The sequence below is a fragment of the Elephantulus edwardii genome, unplaced genomic scaffold (assembly GCF_000299155.1).
Source record: "Elephantulus edwardii isolate Elephantulus edwardi_28Jun2011 unplaced genomic scaffold, EleEdw1.0 scaffold00077, whole genome shotgun sequence".
Lineage (NCBI taxonomy): Eukaryota > Metazoa > Chordata > Mammalia > Macroscelidea > Macroscelididae > Elephantulus > Elephantulus edwardii.
This window is the reverse complement of record NW_006399827.1, coordinates 9,595,474-9,609,627: the sequence shown is the minus strand read 5'-3', so window position 1 is coordinate 9,609,627 and position 14,154 is coordinate 9,595,474. Positions and strand designations below refer to the sequence as shown.

Below are 14,154 nucleotides of genomic sequence, written 5' to 3'. Positions count from 1 at the left end.
TTGGCGCAGGATAGAGCAGGGTTTAGAGCTGTTGTGCATAGGGTCGCTATGAGTCGGAAACGACTCGATGGCACATAACAACAACAACATTGTAATAGAAGCTAAAAATAAAAGTCATATAAAAAGCAAAAAAAAAAAAAGTTTTTGTTTGGCTCACCTTTGTATGTGGGCCTCATGCCACATAAGGCACAAAGTGGCTATTCCAAAGAATATACAGCAGATGAATGAAACACACACATTTTCTGAAAACACACTTTGATCATGTTATTTCTTTCATCAAAAAAGCAAGCTCCCCACCACTAACAGCCAAAATGCCTGACCTTGGTCAAACACCTTTCATGTTCAGGGTCAATATACCTTCCAGTCTGATTTCTATGACTCCATACATACTCTGCTTTAGTTACACTGCATTGTTCTTTATTTCTAGTACACACACTGTAGTGACAAGCAGTAAATTTCTCCACTTTCATAATTTTACTTATCACATTCCTTTTGTCTAAAGCTATTTCCCATCTTCATATAATACCTACCCATCAAGGCCATCTCAAATGTAACTTTCTCACAAAAGTTACTCTAAGCTTCCTCAAATAAGCAATCAGTTACTCTTTGAAACATTAAAAGATGTAATACTAGTTTAATCCTTGCTCATATCAGAGCATATCCATCTCCCACTTTCAGCAATGCCCTATGCTTACAGCCATTCAGTAGACACTTATTGAAATGATGTCAGCTATCACCTCTACTTCCTTCTTCCTCTCACAATACCTATTTAAATTGTTGTGGAAGGAAAGGAAGGGAATGCTTCTCTTTAGAAAAACCCTTTCATGTTTAAAAGATAAAGCTTTTTTAAAAAAGAAAAATAGAGAAGCTAGAATGATAAATTCCTAGCCTTAACTCGCATTCCTTAATGCCTCTTCTGGAGGGGCAAAAGTGTCCCAAGTGCAATTTTTGGAGCCTAGCTTTTTTAATATATTCAACTGCTTGGGGGGAAAAATTTTAAATTGTATGTGCTACTGTAATGACATCAATTCCATAAGCAAGGAGGTTGCACTAACCCAAAGATCATGCCTCTCTGGGGGTTTGAATCCTATGCAATTTACAGCCTCAAAACCCCATGGAAGATCAGCTGAGTAGGTTCAGACTTGAAGGTAGTGAGTCTGTGAGTACTGAAACGGGTTATCTTTCTAAGATTACCATACACTTGCAATATCTGAGAAACAGATTATCTTAAAAACTGGTACTCAGATATGAAAATTCCTAGAAAACGATTTTTGTTCAATGAGAAATCTTAAACTTTGTATGGTCTTTAAAAACATCCCATTAGTTTCTATATCATGTTAAGTGATGGTAAGGGAATATACAACAATCCAGTAAAATCTCACCTTGTACCTCAAGTAATAGAGATCTTTATTTTCCCACCTACACCCTCTCCTAATGTTTTCCTCTCACAATTTTCCAAGTATAGTCCATGGGTGTCACTGAAACCTTTTGAAGGCATGGATAAAATCAAGCTATTCCATAAAAATACTAACAAATTATGTGTCTTTATGTGGTGTCGACATTTACATTAATGGTGCAACAGCAGTAATGGATGAAACGTCTGGTTTCATAAATTAAATTAATGGCATCAAATCATACTAGAATCATTGTGTCCTTCACCACTGTACACTGGTGGTTTGTTTGATTTTTTTTTCCCCTGGTGGTTTTTTTAAAAAGCCAATTTTAAGGATGTCCTTAATGAAACCATAAATAAATAAATAAATAAATTTTATGAAATCTGGAGTGTAAGTCTTTTAAATATTCTGTGTGATTTAATGAAAAATATGTATAATGCACTTCTTCAGGATACTCAAATGCAGTGCCATAGTGAGGAAAAGCACTTGAGACTTGGAGGTGTGAGCTGAACTGCTTTTCCCCCCCTTTCATAGAACACACATTTACTCAAAGGAACAATAGACAAACTATGGTTATTCAGACATAAGTGTCTATCAGACAGTTTTCGTAAATGCAGTCTGTCAGTTCAAGGAAGGCAACTGACAGTGTTTATTGCCAATGATAAAATGCAGGACATTTTCTAATTAGAAAATATTTGGGGAAACTTCTATGTGCCACCGTTGAGTCTGACAGTTTTCCATTACTTATAGACTTTTCAGATGAGACACATAGTGACAGTAATTACTGTGGCCTTTTTTGGTATTTTACCATAAAATGTGTCCATATTTGGAAGATTTACATAACTCAACAAACCAAAAATGACCAATTTGGGGAGCTCTGACAGTCTCGTGGCAAGAAGCTGCACTGCAATCCCAGAAGTATGTGGTTCGAATCCACCAGATGCTCTACTGGAGAAGGAGAGACAATCTCCTCATGTACCAGTCAGATCTGATTTGACAGTACATACACACAAAATAAAATTAAAAAAAAAATTTTTTAAATGACCAATTTGTGAGGTAATAAAACCACACATGGGTTAAAGATCCACTCCAAATGCAAAACTGACCTACTGGTCCTGTGACGTGGATTTCTGCTTTCTTGATGTTAAGACGCGGCACATAATGAAGGCTGTGGTCTTTGATCTTCTATATTAAGTGCTTCGAGTCTTCTCTTTCTGCAAGCAAGGCTGAGTCATCTGCATTAACACAATTGTTGATGACTTTTCCTCCAACCCTGATGCTACACTTTTCAAATAGTTTAGCTTTTCTAATTGGGTTCAACATACAGTTTGAATAGGTAGAGAATGGATACAGCCCTGGCACATACCATTCCTAATTTTAAACCATGCAGTGTTTCCTTGTTCTTTTAGGACAAGTGCTTCTTGATCTATGTTTAGGTTTCCCATGAGCACAATTATGTCTGGAATTACCATTCTTCTCAATATTAATCATAATTCAGTAAATGCCTTTTCACAGTAAAACACAAATAAACATCTTTCTGGTATTCTCTGCTTTCAGTCAAGTTCCATCTGACATCAGTAATGACATTCTTCATTTCAAGGCCTCTTTAGAATCCAGCTTGAATGTCTGGCAGTTCCCTACTAATGTTGTTGTTGTTGTTATGTGCCATCAAGTCGTTTGCAACTCATAGCGACCCCATGTACAACAGCCCTAAATTGTGCTCTATCCTGTGCCAATCTTACTGCCTCCGACACACCCATCCCGATTACCCCAATCACTGAATCAATCCACCTCATAGAGGGTCTTCCCCTCCTGCGCTGTCCCTCTACTCTACCCAGCATGATGTCCCTCTCTAAAAGACCTGTCTCTCCTTACAACATGTCCAAAGTATGTAGGTTTTAAATAATCTTCAGCAAAATTTTACTTTCAAGTAAAAATAACATGATACTATTTGATAATTTCCACATTCTGTTGGATCTCCTTTTCGGAATGGAAACAAATATAGACCTCTCCCAATGAGCTGACCAGGTAGCTGTCCTGGGCTACATTTGTTTGTCAAGATACATCACTTGGCATTCCATAAATTCTGGGGGCTTTATTTTTTGTCGGTGCTTTCAGTGTAGCTTGACTTCTTTCTTCATTATAAGTTACTTCTTGAAATGTTTTATTATCAATCAGTTCCTTTGATATATGACGCTGTGTAGTCCTTCCAACTTTTGCTGCTTCCTGCATCATTCCATACTCATTATTTTCAACAATTCAAACCTTTTATATGAGCTATTTTAAATAGCTATTTCTCCTTTATCATCAAGAAAGCCTTAACACCATAAAATCACAATGCCTTTACCAAGTGTTTTATTTGGGGTCTTAAAACTCAACAACATTGAAAAGATTCTGATTCATGGTAACCATCTATTGGGTTTTCAAGGCAGTAAGTGTTTATAGAGGAGACTACCTGTATCCTGTGGAGTGGTTGACAGACTCAAATTACATAACCTAGTTAGCAGTCTAACACAGAACTTACCACACACCACCAGGATATCTTACATATTGTCCCCAATTTGAAGACTGTACCCTTATAAATTTATGTATGGAGCATAATAAAACATGGTAAACCTTGAGAAGACTGGGAATTTCAGAATACTGATTTATGCACAGGATTAACCTTTTACCTAGATCAAAAAAGTAGTTGTTTGAACAAATGGATACTACATGGTTCAAAACCAGAAAATATACACTGGGCAATGGTACAGAAATGAAAATATAAATACAAAACCTTGCTTATACAAAGTAGTTGAAAGCAGATGAAATACAAAGGATGCTGGGGGTGGTACTTGGTTATCTTTATGAAAAACAGCTAAACCTCTACTTCATAGCAAACCTCAAAATAAACTTCAGGTGTATAAGAGACCTAAATGTGAAAAGCAACCTTTAAAAGCAATCCTTAAAAATACACTATTTGTTGTTGTTGTTGTTACACAGCAGTTTAAGTGACTGGAATCAAGGTTATAAATCAAGCTAAGGAAATCCATACTGACTACAAGCATCAAAGCACAAAATGGTTCACCTTGGATTCAAGCATTTATATAATAAGGTTTGACAATAATAAAAAATTTATGGGAATAAAAAACACCAAATTCAACAGAGAGATTACCTCCAAGGACAGAAAGGAGAATAGGAATACATTGTGTCTTCACTGTTTCTGTGCTTCAAAAGATCTTGGAGCAAATTAACAAAATGTTAACATTAAATAAAGCTGAGTGATGAACATAAGAGGGATCTTATACTCTATATTCTTCTCTATGTATTCGATATTTTAAGATTTAAAAATTAAGATCATTTCAATTATTTTCTACTTTTAGAGCTTAGCATTTTTATTTGCAGTAAATAACTGACTGCCTGTTTCTATATATCAAAGGAACATGTAAATTTCAAAGTAAGTAAACAATTACAGAATTTTTTTTTCCTCTTATCAAAAATAAAGAAATTAAAAGTAAGGGAATACAGAGGTCTTAGGAGAACTACTATAAGCATGCAGGTCGGAAGAGTTAAATGCTTCTTAAAAAGAAACAGCTAAAGGGGAGCTCTGGTGGCCTAGTGGCAAGGAGCTGCAACTACAATCCCAGAGGCTCACGGTTTGAATCCACCAGATGCTCTGCCGGGGAAGGAGGGACAATCTCCTCCTGTACCAGTCAGATCTGATTTGACGGTACACTCACACGCTAAAATTAAAAAAAAAAAAAAAAGAAAAGAAACAGCTAAGAGTAAAGATCCACAGGCAAATCAGGATTACTATCTGAAGGCTTAACCCCCACTCTGAAGTCTACATCCAGCCCTCTCAAAACTGCAATACCAGCTTTGCCAGAGAAAAGCTAAGCTACTCCTGACAGATCTATTAAAATGTGACCATAATTATAAGAATTAAGGCCCAAGTGTTCCCTAAAGCAGCTCTATTTTGGAATTTTTCTTGTAATAGGAGCCTGTCAAAAGCAAAAGTGAAAGAAGCTACTGGATCTTATAAGCAAATCTGTCAACACAGACCTTCAAAGTGGTTTGCCAGGTCCAAAAACAAACACAAGAAACAGGTGTTCTTCCTTGAATACACAATCAAAATTTAATATGGGGCCAGTATTATGAAACCAGGTTGGGAATAGCCTTACAAAGTGTGAAAGCAAATACGGAAAGATGGTAAAAAGAAAAATGAATCTCTGATAAATATTAGAATGGACAACTGTTGTCCATTTCTTCATATCTTGAAATCTGACTACAAGCATCAAAGCAAAGAATGGTAAGATTATTTAAAATATCACTATATGACAAATGCCTAATAAAACATTTTTTATTCTTACTAAGAACACAATGCAGTTCCGCAGTGGCTTTCATTTGTGTTAACCTTCAGCACTGTGGTTTCTCAGAAAGCACTGTGAATGCATTTCTCCTGACAACTCCCGCGCCTATAGTACATGCTAGCGATCCAGAGAGCTCAGCACTGTTTCAATCCCAGAGTTTAAAAGCTAGATATCAGAGTTCACAGCTCATCAGGTTTTTTTCCTCTAATTAAGAGCAATTTGTGCCACTCTTTTCATGATGAAAATCACGTGATAATGGGGGGATGCCATTACAGCAGTCTTACATAGCTTTCCAACTGTGTGGGGAAATTAATGTGAATGTCGAAAAAGTACGAAAGACAAACACATACTTGTATATATCCACATAAAGATGTTTATACATAACTATCAAAACATTCTATACTAACAAGCCTTATATACACACACACAATTTAAGTCTCTAGTTTTTATGCTTCAAGCTGCTTACGAGAAATGTGAAATTTCTCCGTTTCAGCTATAGTTAGCTTTCTAACTATTAAAAGGGATAGGAATCGGAGGGAGGAGGAAACACTCTCTTCAGAAGTACTATGTGTCCTTCAAAAGAGTAGTCAAGGCAAGCTCTGGTGGCCTAGTGGCAGGAAACTGCACTGCAATCGCAGAGGTGCGTGGTTCAAATACACCAGATGCTCTGCTGAAGGAGGAACAATCGACTCCTGTACCAGTAAGATCCAATTTGACGGTACACACATAAAATAAAACAAATACATAAATAAAAAGTATAAGAAAATATTAAAAAAAAAGGAGTAGTGAACACGGAATCTTGCGGGCTGCAGGACCCAGAATCCACAGGCACAAAAGTCAGTCAAATACTAGGAGCCTTGTGCTAAAATAAAGAAATCTTTAGTTTTAGAATTTGGTTCTAAAAGCACCATTAATGCAGTAAAAGGTACGAGTTATTAAAAAGAGAAAAACAATGTGGTATTTATAAAGGTAAAGAGGTGAGGGTTTCACATCTGGGACAGGAAAAAGTAAAAAGGAAGCCATGTACTTTTTACGCCAGAAAAAAAAGGGAGTGCTCAAACACCAAACGTGAAATGTGATAATACAGTATGATTAAAAAATGGAGCTTTTAACCATCCAAAAAGAATGCCTCTAATTGTTGATGAATCCATGGGTTCATAATGATACTGAAACAAAGACAAGGAAAAAGAGAAACAATCTGTTGTTATATACCATCATGCTGGAAAAAACTTCTAGCTAACCCTCCAGCAAGTTTTTCAGGGCAAGACAGATGCATGGGAAGACACTGCCTATCTTTTTCCTGTAGTGCAATTGGTGGATTCAAACATGTGCCTTTGGGCTGGCAGCAAAATTCCTTACCACTAGGGTACCAGAGCTAGCTATACCACCTTCTTACATAGACATTTAAAGGGAGAGAATTAAGAATTCATCTCAACTTTCTGTGTAGTTCTAATTCATTCCTAATTGATGAAAGAAATCTTTCTAGAAGAATGAACACTAATCAATGTAAAAGAAATTGCAAAATCAGAAAAATCACCATTTTACAACCAATGACATAGCTGATTCAGTTCCTCAGCAGCATCATTATGTCAATAATTGATACATCCACCACCACCCACTGATCGCCCATCTTTCTCCCATGGAGCAGCTGGTGGATTTAAACTGCTGAACTTACAGTTAGCATTACAACACATAATGGCAATATATTTAAATAGCTGCTGGAGAAGTAAAATAGCACAGGGTCAAAGTGTTACTGCCACATATATTATTTGTTAATAACAAAGGAAAAGAGATTTTATAATGGAGCAATATGGTATTTTACTACCTTAAAAATGATCACACAAACTCAGCACCACTGATAGTGGAACACTATGACATATGGTTCTATTTGCAATCTGAGACACACAGCAATGCTTATGAAGTATGCTTACCAAAAATTTCCTACCTAAATCTATCTAATCAAACCTTAACTACCAGAGAACGAGAACAAAAAAAATTGAGACAAAGGCACAAATTAAATGATGTTATGAGAAAACACAGTATATGTTTAAGAGGATGGCACAGGACAGAACACAGCAGGCTGGCAGAGGATAGGGCTGGGTCCAGATCTGTTGTTCATAGGGTCTTTATGAGCTGTACTTAACTCAACGGCATCTAACAACAACTTATGAAAATTCCACAAGTTATATATTCTCAAAGCAATTACCCTGATTTCTTTTTTTTTTACCCTGATCTCTTTTAAAAGTTAGTATTATGAGGCTTCTACATAAACAACAAAAGAGTATAAATAAACATAAAAAAATAACATCTGTTGGATGAATTCTGATTTGGAGATAAAAGAACACAAACAGCTGAAAAAAGTAATCCTTGAGACACTATGAATGCATGAATATACAATGGGTATCAGCTAGTATTAGAAAGTTACTGTTAACTGCCTTAGTAAGAACAAGTAGGCATAGGGATTTTAGCTGGAGATAAAATGATTAAATTTTGCACAATCAATGACTTAGTCATTGCAAATACATTTTTAAGAGACATAAACGCAGGTTATATACACACATTTCACCTGATGGTATGCATAAGAATCAGACTGATTACATCGAGGAAAGAAAACGCTGGAGAAGCTCAATATCAGCTATGAAAACTAGGCCAGGAGCTGACTGTGGAACAGACCACCAACTACTCATATGCAAGTTCAAGCTGAAGCTGAGGAAAAGTAAACCGAATGCATGGGAACCAAAATATGACTTTGAGTCTATCCCACCTGAATTTCAGAACCATCTCAAGAACAGGTTTGAGGCCTTGAACACTAATGAGCGAAGACCAGATGAGCTGTGGGAGGATAACAAGGGTATCAAGAGTGCAAATGGTCATTACAAAGACAGAGGAGGGATAATTTAAAAGTGATGTATGATAGGGTATTATGGTTATCACAAGAGTCCACAATTAAGGTTGCATAGTGGAATGTACTTGGGGTGGTGGGAGGGGTGCGGGGGGATTGTGTACCAGGGAGGGAGTGTTTCTTTTACTTTTCAAAGAGAGGAGCGAACTGGGGTGGGGGGGAGGGCTGGGAGGGGAAAGAAGTGCAGCAATGAATGAATGGAAATCCAAAATCTCTGTAAATGTTCATTAAAATTATTCAAAAAAATTTAAAAAAAAAAAACACAAAGACAGAGAAGGAAGACAAGACCAAAATGGATGTCAGAAGAAACTGAATATTGCACTGGAGCGCAGAGAAGCCAAAGCAGAAGGAAGAATTCAAGATACTAGAGAGCTGAACAGAAGATTTCAAAAGGCAGCACAGGATGACAAAGTAAAATATTACAATGAAATGTGCAAGAAGCTGGAGTCAGAAAATCAAAAGGGCCGAACTCGCTCAGGATTTCTTAAGCTCAAGGAACTGAAGAACAAATTCAAACCTCGAGTTGCTATAATCAAGGATCCTTTAGGCAGAATATTAAATGATCCAGGAAGTATTAAAAGAAGATGGAAAGAACATACTGAGACAATGTATCAAAAGCAATTGGCAGACACAGAAGAATTTCATGAAACAACATATGAGTAAGAGCCTAAGATGATAAAGGAAGTTCAAGCTGCTTTGAAGGAAACAGTAAAAAATAGGCCCCAGGAATAGATGGTATACCAATTGACATATTTCAGTTCACAGATGCTGCCGTGGACATGCTCACAAAGCTGTGCCAAGAAATCTGGAGGACAACCACTTGGCCAACTGACTGGAAAAGCTCTTTATTTGTTCCCATTCTAAAGAAGGGTGACCCAACAGAAATTAAGGTGATGCATCCAAAAACGTAAGCGCTCATGATGTCTGCAACTCACACACGATAAGAAACTGCACTGGAAACCCAAAGGCAAGCAGTTCAAATCCCCCAGATGCTCCGCAGAAGAACAGGCAATCTCCTCTTGTGCAATTTACTATTTCCAAGAACCCACTGGAGGATCAGCTACAGGTCAATTCTGACTTGTCAGCAAAACAACAATATATACATATATATGTAAACAGATTTAGACAATTAAAATATGAACAATTGCTGAGTTTAGGTGGTGAAGTGAATAAAGGTGATAACTGTATTATTCTTTTTACCATACATTTATTTTACTTAAAACAGCCATTTAAAAAGGTCCTGTTACATTTACTCCAGAAAGACATCTCAAATGAAATTAATGCTCTCCTAAACCTTGTTGTTAGCTACCAGTCAGCTCCAACTCATTGTATCATTATTCCATGAACAATGGAACAAACCAGAAATATTGTGGTCCACAGTGTTTTCTCTGGCTGATTCCCCAAATGGATCACCAGGCCTTTTTTCTTTGTCCATCTTTGGAAGCTCTACTGAAACCTGGGCAGCATCACAGCAACATGCTAGCTTCCACTGAGAGGTGGTGACTCAAATGAGGTCCAGTGGCCAGAAATCAAACCTGACTCTATTCTGGAAGGGAGAACTCTACCACTGAGCTACCAATACCTCCCTCTAAACCTTAAATCCTTTACATGGTCCTCTGAGCCTGGAATACAGATGTTACTGTTCCCACTGTTTTCAACTGTCCTCTGGTTTTACACACTTTAAAGATTTGGTTTTCCAACAGCATTTTATGCTCCTTCAGTTACAAGATCTTTTAATTATTTTCTATCCCTTCACAGCTTAGAGTGAAGTGTTCTGCAGCCAGCAAACTGGCGAAAAAAAATGCTATTACCAAGTCTCATCACAAAGAAGGAATTGAGTAGAGCACCTTAACTAGCTGAGTTAGTTTTTTAAATTCAATAGTTTTTTTTAATTCAACACTCCTTAAGAGAAAGGCTGTTCACGTGAACAAACAATTCTGAGTCACACAGTCTCCACAGGGAAAATGATGCATCGTCTCCTCCCATTACGATTTACAGTCTCAGAAACAGAGGGGTCACTATGAGTTCAAACTGATTCAATGGCAGAGTTTTAGTTTTTGAGTCACATGGCTTTATTCTCAAAATATTATTCTACATTCATTCATTCAAATAAACCACCCCATTTGCAAAATTTTAACAATACTTATCGCAGTTGTAATGAAGCTTAACAAGCTACATAACAAACTTTAAATCTCCAGACAGACAACTGCACAAGAATGAAAACTTTTGATAGCAATGCTGGGGAGAAAACAGACCTCTTACACTACTGACATCACTGTAAACTAGTATAACCTCTGTGGGAGGCAACTTACCAATTAAAAATACATAAACAATCTGAGTCAATACTGTCATCAGAAATTTATTTAACAGATAAAAACATACAAGGAAGTGAGTACCTACTGGAAATAATCTAATGTCCAAAACGTGGCTGAATAATGGTACAACTATAGTGTCATCCTGCAAAAAGGATTAAGTCCTACATGTACTGTGTGTATGCAATGATCATCAAGATACAGTTAAGAGGGGGAAAGCAGAATAGTGCATAAAGCACCTTTACCATTTGTGTAAAAACAAATGAACAAACAAAACTCACTAAAGCACAGAAAGTATATACACTTGTGTGCACAGACAATCTCTGGAATGAAAGATCAATAAGATAGATACAGAGAACAATGATCATCTTTTGGAAGTCACTAGACTTTTCACTCCCTCTTTCTGGACTCATATCTTTTCTACTCCCTCATACCTTTTATTTTTTTTTATTTTATTATTTTTTGTGCATGTACCGTCAAATCAGATCTGACTGGTACAGGAGGAGATTGTCCCTCCTTCTCTGGCAGAGCATCTGGTGGATTCGAACAGTGTACCTTTGGGATTGCAGTACGACATCTTGCCACTACGCCACCAGAGCTCCCTCCCTCATACCTTTTAAATTCATTTCACAAATATGTGCATGTGTTACTCATTTTAAGGAGTTAAGTTTTTAACATAAAAAGCTCTGTGCCAATGTATATTAATGATCTCATTAATACTCATCCTAAAAGCACTGCATGTTTACATACTATAATTTTTAATTCAACCAGATGAAATGTCTCCAGGTAAGAACAAAACATCCCAAATGACAGAAGCCTACTGAAAAAAAAGATGACCACTGATTACCTCCACTTCACTTCATGATTTCCACAAGAACTTGGTAAAAGATCGCACAATGTCAGTATTAAACATCAAGTATCCAACTACTCACTTGAAAGAAAGTTATAAAAGAAGTCACCAAAGAACCAAATGAACACAAACTACCCCAACCCTATGTGTGCACCTGTCACACATACACACTCCTTAGTCTTTGCACAAGGGGGAGAAAAAAAAATCAGTCTCCAGCTCTTTCCCAAGACACAAAATGATGTATGTACCATAAATTCTTATGCGTCCTATGTCATCGCTTGGATGCAACTGTAACCATGGCATCAGGAAACTGCACAAAACCAGCCAAACCATGCAAACATCAGGGTTAAATGAGGACTTGAAATAGATAGATAGATAGATAGATAGATAGACAGACAGACAGACACTAATGTCATCCTCAGAGTTAAGAATGACACTCAAAAAAATTCTTGAAAGAAGAAAAGCAAAGGAATTAAAATATCCTCCATACTGGTTATCCAGATAGGAGACAGAATTGGCAGGGATAACTGAACATGCCTCTTCCCAACAATTTAGCTATTCATTTCAATGTTATTCAGAAAGCCTTTTGCAAGTAAAGGTTTATCTTTCCCCCATTCCATTCAGATGGCAGAAGCAGAAGCAAAATATTCGAGAGTGGAAACACAGAAGCAACTTAAAGGACAAAGTATTACCTGCCAACTAAAAAGCCAACTCCTAAATCAATGAAATACTGTTGTACTTTAAAGTTCCTTGTTTAAAATTTCTTTTTAAACATTAACAGCATTACTCCCTTCCTTAAAACCTCCACTCGTTGAGTTACAGTCCACCAGTCATGTCGCTTTTGTTTTCTGATGGTCAGAGCATTAATAATACACAGCTAAAACGAAAGCGCTTTCACAAAAAAAAGAGGCAAATAGGTCACACAAATTAAAAGAACTGGCAGATGAGAAACTTGATGTCTTGATTTACGAACTTAAGCTGTGTACCTTATCTAGTTCCGTAAAGAGGTAAGGATATTACTTAAAGGAAATCCCCTGACTTACTTTCTTTTCTAAGGTCCTCAGTACTCCTTTGAAAGGTTACCAAAAAGTCCCTGTCAGAATAAATGAACAAGCTGAGGCAATCTATTTTTAAAACTATGCACTATGACATAACGACAGGAGTAAGAAAAATTAATCCCAGAACTAGACGTTACAGTGTCAGTTTCAAAAGAAGGGTCAGCGTGGGACACTTTGGCTCTGGGAAGCATGTGTCACCCGGGAGTCTCTGGGGCAACATTAGACGCAAACAGTGTTTGGCCCCTAAATCCCTCAAATTCTCTCTTTCCGGACAGAATTAACCATCTTACTATCTGGATGCCAGTCTAGCCTCGATAGTGGGGGGAAAGTGAGGTGCGTGGTCAAGTAGCGCTTTATCCCGCAGGTCCCCGCAACATAGCGATGCGCATGCGCCCGGGGGGCAGCGAACATGCACCCCAAGCTCGATCAGACTCGGGCATGCGCAGTAAGCTATCTCGCCGCAGGCGACAGCTCACTATTTGGCAAGGGGGATGGGGCTGGGAAAATGATAGGGGGGGTGTTGAAAGCAGGGGGCGCGTTTGTGTCTCCTGAATGCTTAGGATTGGGAGAAGGGACGGTTGGTTAGGCTCTGGCTTTCGCAAGCCACGTAACCCAGCAAGTGAGAAATGAGGCAGAGAAGAGTATGTGTAGTGTGGTGGGTGGGGGTTGTGTGTGGGGGGGGGGTCAGGCACCTCCTAAGGGAGGCGCCCCCTCCACTCCAACAGGACAACCCCCTCCCTCGACTCTCCTCTCCCTACTCACCTGAGAACGGCGGCGACAGCTGCTGATCCCCGTCCCCCTGCGCTCGCCTCATACTGTCCGCAACATCCGGGACCTGCGGGACCGCCGATACACAAATATATACACACACACACACACACACACACACTCACACACTCACACACTCACACACACACACCGAGACACACCAGCCAGAGCGTCATGGCGTCAGCACGTCGACGCAACGAGCGCGTACCCGGCGAGCCCCACCCCGCGCGGCCTTTCCGCGTTCTTCCCCCTTGCTTCTCCCTTCCCTCCCTGTAGCCTCCTCTTCCTCAAGCCTCCGCCTCCCTCCCGTAGTGCGCATGCGCTCTGGGACGTCGCCATGGGGAGGGGCCTGGAGTAGAGGGAAGGAGGGGCCTGCAGGGAAATAGGCGGGAACTCAGCGGGGGTCGCGTGCACTTATCCTCGCGCTGAGGTGCGAGGACCTAATAGAGGGATGTCCGCATGGGTAGGGTAGGGAGTGGAAGGCATAACAATAAAAGTGTTTAGCAACAGAAATTTACGTT

The 14,154-nt window shown here is 38.6% G+C and overlaps 1 protein-coding gene across 2 annotated transcripts in view; it reads right to left on the bottom strand.

The window, feature by feature from the left end:
- SPOP (speckle-type POZ protein) overlaps positions 1-13,867 on the bottom strand; it is a 135,696-nt gene extending 121,829 nt beyond the window's left edge. The window contains exon 1 of one of the 2 annotated variants that reach the window (XM_006889315.1): positions 13,628-13,867. The gene's annotated coding sequence lies outside the window, so the exon portion shown is untranslated. The remainder of the gene's footprint in view (positions 1-13,627) is intronic. The other variant, XM_006889316.1, reaches the window with a different exon arrangement.
- Between the last annotated feature and the right edge of the window lie 287 nt (positions 13,868-14,154).